Source organism: Hippopotamus amphibius, chromosome X, assembly GCF_030028045.1.
Source record: "Hippopotamus amphibius kiboko isolate mHipAmp2 chromosome X, mHipAmp2.hap2, whole genome shotgun sequence".
NCBI classification, from domain to species: Eukaryota; Metazoa; Chordata; class Mammalia; order Artiodactyla; family Hippopotamidae; genus Hippopotamus; species Hippopotamus amphibius.
The window spans coordinates 2,176,771-2,186,518 of record NC_080203.1 but is presented as its reverse complement, the minus strand read 5'-3'; positions in this window follow the sequence as shown (position 1 = coordinate 2,186,518).

Genomic DNA, 9,748 nt, shown 5'->3' with positions numbered 1-9,748 from the left:
TGAGGCTTAGTTGAAATAAATATATCTGAACCTCAGTGGAAAGGAGCAGGTCAGACCTCACCCCAAATTAAGTGCCTCCTTTCTCGTCCCCTCAAACCTCTGCAACCAAAGAGGAAGTCGCATTCAGCTGAGGAGACTCCTAAGCCCTATCTTGCTGGTTCAACAACCATCGAAGCTCCTGGGAAGATATTAAAGCTGGTGTGTTCCACTTTCCCTGCCACTGTGGATAAAAAGACCTATTTGTTGACATCAGCCAGTCTTCAACATCAGTTACACTAGACCTGGCATCATTTGTTGTCAGGGAAATGCATATTAAACAGATGATGAGAAACTGCTACATACTTATTAGAATGGCTAAAACCAAAAAGACTGACCAAACCCAGTGTTGACAAGGATGTGGAGGAACGGAAAGTGTCCTACATTGCTGTGAGGGTGCAAGGTGGTACAGCTGACGCATGCTGTAAAAGGTTAAATATACACTTAGAAGCCAGCCATTCCACTGCTAGATATTTACCCAAGATAAGTGAAAACTGTATGTCCACAGAAAAACATGTACAGGAATGATCACAGTACTTTTATTCAAAGTTGTCAGATGCGTAAGACTATGTACTGGATGACCCATTTATATAAAATGCAAACACATCTAGAGTGAAAGACAGAAGATCAGTGGTTGCTGCAGGTTGGGTGTGACGGGAAAGGACAACTGCAAAGGGTCACGCAGGGATGATGGACATGCTCCCTGTGTTACTCTGGCGCTGGTTTCATGGGCGTACGCAATTTTCTGAAATCATGAAGGAATACACTTTAAATGGATGCAGTTTGTTGTATGTGAAGTATTCCTAGCACAGTTGATAAGATGAAACAGCTGCCTCCCACAGGACCTTGGAAGCTGGACAACATGCTGTCCAAGGCTGAAGTGTTGGGGGAACTCAGGCTCCAGCGGGCAGCCTACAAGCAGAACTGGAGAGGAATGCAGTTCTCCTAAAGGTGATGCTCTCTGCCCGAGACCTGAGACCTTTGTTGATTGAGAGCCCGATAATTTGGAATCCTACAAGTGGAGAAAGCTAACCACTTCTGAAGCTTGAATGCCAGCCATGGGCAAAGGTGGCTTGGAATCAGCCTCTTGAGGAGGAGAGGAGACGGTGCCAGCCAGCCAAGCTGTGGAGGCCAACGCAAAATGTTTCATCCCCATCTGAGCACACTGTTTCAGATGGCCTTGAGACAGCTGCCGGCCATTTTCAGAGAGGGTCACAGGCCAGCACAGAAACCAGTAAACGAAAGGCTTCAGGCTTAAGAACTAGGTCTAGATTAGCAATTTGTGTGTGTTGAACTGGCCGGAAGGCAACCAATCTTTAGAGGGAACTATATTGCCAAAGAAACTGCAAGCTGGGCCTACCAAAGCCAGGGATTGATCAGACCCTAAGGCAACCATCCTGCTGCCCCACTAGGTAGCAGGCTGCCAACACTGTGTAGCCTCTGAGAAGGGCATACTTTCCGAGGCTCACGTCAGGAGTGGCCCCAGGGGACAGACGGATAAGGAAAGACCTCCAGATAACAAAGCCAGTGGAGGCTGTGAATGAAGACAAGTGAGTCTTCCCTAGAGGACAGATCTGGTGGCTGCCTGATGGGCCAACCAAGGACCTTGCCCCACTGCTGGGGGAAGAGTGCTCGTATTCCCACTGCCCAGAGGGCTTCATCCCCATGCCGTGGACCAGAGACTGTGTGTCCTCCGTTCTCTCCTACTAGTTGACTTCAGATCACCTTCCTGTATCAAGTCTCCCCTTCTTCCTATGGAAGTGTGTCTTTCGAGTTTTGCCTGTACACATTACCATTCAGCTAGAGACTTATCCAGATCCCCGTCGCTAGATGTCATTAGATGTGTCCGGGGCTGGCTTCCTGGGTGTGTGACCTTGCCCAGGGCCCTGCTGTCAGGAGGATCCCCCCATGCTTGGTGCAGTGCTTGCTGTTTGAAATTCTTCAATCACTTTATGTTTGAGCTCATGTTATGTAAGTGAAGTCTGATGGGACAGTGGAGATGCACTGGGGTCGGCACACAGATGTGGGGGCTCAGGCTCACAGGCCTGGGGACACTGGGCAGCATGCCTGTCATTCCTGGGGCATCTGAGGTGACATGGGTGGCAGGGTGGGACCTGGACCCAGGTTGGTGGTGGCAGCAGTGGCTGGGGCACAGAGGATACGAACCCCCTGACTGTCTGCTTCTAGCCACCTGTGGGCGGGTCCCCTAAGCTGGCTCAGAGTCAGCAGAACAGATTCCTGTCCCCCTTATCGCTCTGCATCTCGCTGCTCTGTGACTTCTACCTCCACCCTCTACTGAAATGAAGTCCAAGAAGTGACAGGTAAGGGTGAAAGAGGAAACAAGAATGCAGTGGTGCTGGCCAAGCTGTCAGATACCAGTGGCAGACGATGAGTCCAGAAAGGCCTGGGCCTGCGAAGGGGGAGGACGAGTCTACTGTGCTGTGTAACAGATGCTCAAATGACCACGGAGGAGAGGCCACCCAACACATGGCGGAGAAGCGGGAGAGGAGAGAACAGGAATGAAGTCCAACTGTGGAGAGGGGAGTGGGGCCAGGGCTCTGGAAGAGGGCAGTTGGTTCCTGCTGGGAGGGAGCTGGGGACACCACAAAGCCCGGGAAGGAGGGGATGAGGAAGAACAGTGTGGTGCATGTATGGGCAGAGCCACCTGCCACCCAGACCCAGGCCGCTAGGGCCCACCCAGGCATCCCCACAGACAGGAGGCAGACCACCGAATCTGAGAAACACTTTAATTTAAACCTGCAGCGTATAGGGGACAAACGCTGTTCTAAACCTCAGGAAAGAGGGAAGCCCTGGCAGGGCAGCAGAGCAGGGCCTTCCTATGAAAAGTGGGCAAGGAGAACGAGGGAAGCAGCGTGGCTGGAGCTTCTGGATTCCGAAGGTACCAGCTGCTTGTATGTGGGGGATGCTGTGTTCAGCCTGTGGAAGGGGGCAGGGGCAGGAGGAGCCCCCAGCCCACCCGCACCAAGACTGGGATGGGGGTGATGTGTCCCACTCACTTCAAAGGATCTGGAACTTGTCAATCAGGCGCTGCATGGCACAGAGATTCGGAACTCCACCTCGGCCCCGCGGGACAGGCCTAACAGTGCAACCTGACCCCACCCCCCAAACCTGATGATATCCGCCTCTGCACCTGGCCCACCCACCCATCATTCAAGTTAAAAGTACACGTTTTCTAAGTGAGCACATGCTGCATGAGTAGTGCTCAAGCTCTGCTGTGTGTCAGCATCATTCAGATCCTGTGGACACGGGCCCACTCCCTGCTGAGCAGCAGGGAAAGAGAAAATAAATGTGGTATGTCCAAGTGAACTACGTAAGATCTCTAAGACTTGCTGGCAAAGTGCATATGTGGTTCAAACGATATATTTCTTAATGGAGAGATAGGTAGGTAGGTAGAGGATAGATAGATAGATGATAGGCAGACAGGTGGGTGAGAGAGAGAGAGAGATGGAAAGGCACAGAAGGCCCCAGGGCCAGGCCTGACAGAATCTCCTTCCACAAGAATGTTGATTCCTGGGTGGCAGCCTACACTGGGCACTAAGATGCCCTGGTCTTCCCCTGCCCCAGGCAGAGGCTGCTCATACCAAGTTGATCTTTAAGGTTGTCGATTTCTCTCTGCAGCACAGCACACTGGCCCAGCAGACAGGGGAGGAAGAAATTGTTAGTATGGTCTCACATTTCTCTCCTCATCCCCACCTCCCTCCCTGGTACCTACCCCACATCCCAAAGCCCAGTGGCTACACGGGCATGAGACCTCCATTGGAAAGGAGTTAGCCTCCCAGCACGGGGGTGAGGGGGGGCAACATAACTCCACTTCACCTGGATGCAGACCCTGCTGCCTAGACTAGAGAGCATTACTTGAGGGCAACTCTGTGCTCCAGGTGGTGGCTGCTTCATTTCCTGTTGCGGCAGATGGAGAAGCGGCCTCTGGTTGCCTAAAGAGAACACAAAATCCAACTCCCAAGCCCAGGAGAGAAGTGGGAAGGGCCTGGCAGGGTACGCAGTGAGACAGCACCCCCTCCACGGACAAGCTGCCCCTGCTCTGCCCAGGAGCTCTGGGCCTGCCTGCCCAGGAGCCCTGGCTTCAGGGCAGCCCCGTCTCCACTGTCGGGGTAGGCAGAGAGGTCTGGGAGCAAGGCTGGGATCCTGGAAGTGTCTGAACAGAGTTCTCCCCCTCCCTAGAAACGAAACCCTGGAGACTCACCTGAGGGTGGGGATGCTCCAGACTTGACACCTCCCTGGGCCATGGCCAAAAGCTGTGAGTCTCCTGGAACTTGAGAGGTCTTGGTATTGGGGTTCCCAATGCTGTATCTTCCATGATGCATGGACAGGCGAGATGGCCCTGGCCTATCTGCTGTAGGCTAAAACACACATTTCTGACTGATTGGGGGGGGGGGGGGCAGTGTGTGTATAGGAGCTGGGGCGTGGCAGGGAATAGATGAGAAGTAAAAACCTAAACTCTTGAGCACCCTCTCCTGAAGTCAGCCAGGCAGGGAGGCCAGTGGGGCTCTGAGAAAGCTCCCGGCCAACGTGAGGAAGGAAGTGGGAATCAGGAACGACCCAGCCTTTAAGGGATTAGGCAGCGCTCACTGGTGGCCAGCCCCCTCCTTCCCAGTGCTGACTTCTTCCCAAGCCCACCCTGGGAAGGAGGCTGAAAACAGCCCCCGGCATATCTGAAGCCTTTGATCCCAGCACAATGACTCGCACTGGGCATCGTAATGACAACGCCGAAGAGCAGAGAGAACCTGTGCGGCTGTGCGGCTGGGGCACGCGTGGGGAGGCGAAGGGGAAGGGCGCCTACTCACGTGGCTCTTTGAGGCTGGCTCTTTACTTCGGTGGCCATCTCCTCGGGCCACCAGGTCGGGGTCCCTTGTCCTGCTGGCCCCAGGTGTCTTCCTGGTACTGTGCTTGGGCTGTTTGGGCCCCAAAGGGACCCAGGAATACTGCTCAGCAATGCCGAGGGCGGGCGGGCCCAAGATGGGCGGGAAGGTGACCGGTACCAGGGACCCCAGCGAGAGGCAGGCCTGGGGCTTTCTGCCCAGGACAACGTTTGAGACCCCACCGCCCGGCACCTTCTTATCCCGAGGCCCCTTCTTCCCCCGAGGCCCCTTCTTCCTCAGGGCGGTCCGGGGCAGGTGGCCGGGCCGGGCCCCTCTCTTCCCGCCGCCCAGGCTCGGCCTCCTCTTCGCGGGCTTGTTGGCAGAAGAGATGTCGAGCTCTCCTGGGACCGGCCTTTGCATGCTCGCGGCCAAGGCGCGTGGCCCGGAGGACACGAGAGCGCCGGGCCCGCCGAGGACGGCCTGCTGGGGCCCGTCTCCAGCATCACCCAGGCCCCCGGCCTGGCCCTGGCCTCCTTCTTTGAAGAAGATGCCCACCCTCATGTGCGGTGTCTCTGGGAACTCATCCGAGGACAGGTCGGAGGGCTCCGGATCTAAGGGCGGCTGGTCGGGCGAAGTCGGCCCCTGGGGACCCACAGCCACATTGGGTCTCGGGTTAGTGGCTCTCCCAGGACTCCCCCGGGCCCCCGGCGGCCGCACCCTTGCCACCTCGGAGTCCCTCATCCCAGCCACTCTCCACCCAGGCCACGGCCGCCTCCAACACCCCGGGGACCCCACTCAGTGCGTCCTGTCCCCACGGCCGCCCTTCCTGGGCCCTGGGCCAAGACCCGCTCCCGGTCAGACACCTCATTGTCGGAGGAGGCGCTCATGTCTCCAAAGACTCGGGGTAGCCCGGCGGGGACAGCAGGACTCTCACAGCCCCTGGCCCTCCAAGCTGTGGGACTGGGGGCGGAGCTCCTACCCCTACCAGCAGTGCATACGCGCGCCACAGCCCACCAATCAGCATGCGCTGTTTGCCCGCGCGTTGAGGGCTCCCGCCGCTGAGGGCCAAGGGCACGCTGTTGCTGGGGGATCCGCCATTGAAGAGGTGGTTGTGGGGGAGGGGAGCTAAACTCCAGGTTCTGGGGCTCTGGCCCCGCCTCTTCCAATGCCTCAGTTGAAAGCCTTAGTTTCCCATCCCTAAAACGTGGAAGTGGCAGCCCTTCCCTCTTGGGCTTGTGGGGACTTAATGTAATGATGACTGTGAAGCCTTCTGGGGCAGAGAATAGTTGCAAGCGTACATTCCCAAATGTAGCTAACAAGCCGCTAGGTGAAGGAGCAGAGGAGGCAAACAGGCAAAAAGCAGGGCTGGAAAGCTCTTCTGTGACAGGTCAGACAGGAAATAGTTTCTACTCTGCAGGCCAGGTGATCCATTGCAATTCGCCTGGCCTCCAGACTCGTGGCAGGACAGCTGCCCTAACCAGTATGTGAGCTGGTCTGCTCCAATACAATTTACGGGCCGGCTGCATTCGGGCCGCGGGCCATAGTTTCCCCATCCCTGGTTTAATTCAAACGGGAGGGAATTCTGAGGCTCACCATCAACAATCAAAAGACAAATCATTTTTCACTCATCAGATTTGCTAAACTTGCCAAGGTTATGAAGAAACTGGTGGTTGTGTGCACCGTTGGCAGAGGGGGTGCCGGGAGTGGGGGGTGGCATATGCATCGGATCAGCCACTTGATGGGGTAATCTGGCAGAATCTATGGAGAGCAAACTATGCAACATTCACTTAGGCTCCTGGCACCCTTCTAAACGCCATAGATAAATATTAACTAAACCATGAAACAACCCTGTGATTGATCTGTATACTATGATCTCCAGCTATAGGTGAAGAAACAGGCACTGAGAGGGTCTGCAACTTCCCAGGCTCATTCAGCATGTGAGGTCATATAAGCAGCAAGGTTGAATGGAGGCCTTCTGGCTCCAGAGCCTTGTCTTGAACTAACAACTCCCGCCCCCCCACCCGCAAAAGTCCTGTGTGTTGTTCCTACATACATATACGTAAGTAAACATATTGTGTGTCTCTGCAATGACACACACCAAACATCTAACACTGGCTGGGGGACAGCAGGGAGTGGAGTGGGTGACAATATCAATGGTTTGTCCTACTTCTCCCTGTACTTGCTGGTTCCAAGCTTCCCAGAGCTGAGTGCCCTGACATCAGAGGAGTGGCTTTTTCCTGGGTTTCTGTAAGACATTTGACTATTACCAATTTCCCATCTCCAACAGGCCTCCACCCCTTCCTTACCTCCCTTCCTCTCTTTCCCATTCAAACTCCTCTGTGTAACATGGCCTCTCTCCCACACACCCTATTCTGGATGATTTCCGAGAATAGAAGCCTGGACTGTGTGAACGCCTCTTGCCCACCGTGATCTGATTTCCTTGAGCCTACACCTAGAAGCCTACGCTGCAGAAGAAGGTTGCAGAGCAGGGCAGATTGGGTGCACCAGCACTTCGCACCACACTATCTCAGGCAGAGACCCTCACGGGGCCTGCCCATCTCTGCTGAACTCCTCTCCCAGCCCCGCCGTGACTTTGATGTCAAACATATTGAAAGGGATAAGGAAGGGATATAGCAAACTCTCGCGTACCCAGCACCCATCTTAAAAACATTAATGATCACTGTTTCCATTCCGTCCCTCCTCGCCCCCAGCAGAAGACCTTGCTCTTCACTTCCCAAGGAAAAGCAAGCATAGCCCCCTCGACCATCTCCCTGGTACCCAAGACTTGCCCCTGCTGCCCTAATCCATCTCTCTGCCTTCCTCCCATCACTCACAGGCCTATGTATTTCTACCCAAGGCTAATCCTTTCACTTGCCTTTGGCCCCATCTTCTGCTGCCTTTGCTACTGCCTACCTTTCCCTCTCCAGTTCAACTGGGTCTTTCTCATGTTTTTCTCTCCTTCAAAGCAAGAGTGGTTTTGCAATTTTTACTTTAGTAGGAGTGACATGTGGGGACTTCTCTGGTGGCATAGTGGTTAAGAATCCTCCTGCCAATGCAGGGGACATGGGTTCGATCCTAGTCCAGGAAGATTCCCACATGCCACGGAGCAGCTAAGCCTGTGCGCCGCAACTACTGAGCCCACGTGCCGCAACTACTGAAGCTTGTGTGCCTAGAGCCTGTGCTCCACACCAAGAGAAGCCACCACAATGAGAAGCCTGTACACTACAACGAAGAGTAGCCCCCGCTCACCACAACTAGAGAAACCCTGTGCACAGCAACCAAGACCCAATGCAGCCAAAAGAAATAAAGAAATAAAAAATTTAAAAAAAAAGGAAGTGACATGCACATGGTAAAAAACAAAATTCAAACAGTGCACAAAGGTATACAATAAAAAGTCAGTCTCCCGTTTATACTTGACCTCCAATCATCCTCCACAGATTGTTGATCAGATTTTTACATATCCCTCCAAAGGTCTTGCATGCAGATATAAGCACGTAGAAATAGATGTCTTTTTCCCTTTTGCAGAAGCTTAGAGGAGTGTATCCACTGTCCTGCACCTTTCTTTTGATGCAGTATATCTTAGCCATCATCCCATGCCATCACATGTAGATCTAATGATTTGTCACATTTATCCCACCGAGGACGCACTGCCTGCCTTTTCAGGGCAGTGAGTGTCCAGTCGGTGTCTTCAAGGAGTAGTGCATCATCAGGGGCTCAGCGTTGCTTCTGTCACTGGCAAGTTGGACGTTCAGGGGTAGCAGTGGATGGATCAGCCTTGGTAAGGGGAAGTCTTTATTCCTGGGCCTCCATCTGGGCCTCTGGGCCCACTTGTGCATGGACCCATTAGGACAGTTTGGGGTCACCCATGACACAAGATGGCTAACATCAAACGGCCAAATCAATTTGTCTACTTGTTAGTTCAGTGCCTCTTCCAGGGTTGGATGCTTTCTGCTGGTTTGCTTATGTTTCTAGAATCTTCATACTTCATGCCCACTACCAGCTGTCCATCTATAAGCCTCCACTCCAGACCTCTTCCTTGTCCCAAGTCTTCTAGTCCCTTTCCCTTCAGACCTGTGACCAAATGACCAAGACATTAGGCACCACCAATATCTATTATATTAATATATGTATATAAAGTATATATAATTTATACGTAGATATAATAAGTAGTATTAATATAATTATATAACATATATTACATATGTATATGTGTATATCTGTGTTCTATTTATACATATATATCAGTAATATATATATCATAGAGTTGCCATAACATATTACCACAAACTGAGTGGTTTAAAACAACAGAAATTTGTCCTCTCATGATTCTGGAGGCCAGAAGTCCAAAATCAGAGTGTTGTCAGGGTTGGGGTCCCTCCAGGGGCTGTAGGGGAGGGCCCTTCCTGCCTCTGCCAGCTTCTGGAGGCTCCAGGTGTTCCTTGGCTTGTGGCCGCATCACTCCAATCTCTGTGTCTTCAAGTGGCCTCTCCTCTGTGTCTGTGCTAGCTCTACTGGGGAATGGAAGGCCCCCTCTGCCAGTCGGAGAGCCCAGCGGGTGCTGCAGAGCCAACATGCTCAGGGGCATCCCCCTGTGTAGAACCATCTCATATTTCAGAGTCCCAGGTTTTCCCACCAAGTCCCTGACCTGAGCCTGACAGGAAAAGACTCTACTCCACTGCCGTCTCCTACCAGGTCCTCTGGCTCTTAACTGCCATTACCTGTGTGTTAACAGCTGTTTGTCTCTCTTTATCCCTCGGCTGTGCATCAGTTTTGACTTAGCAGAAAGGCTGTTCTCACTCTCTGGGAATGATTCCCAGAAAGAAGAAATATTGCCCAACTGCTTTCCAAAAAGGCTGTGTTGCCCTCCTTCCACC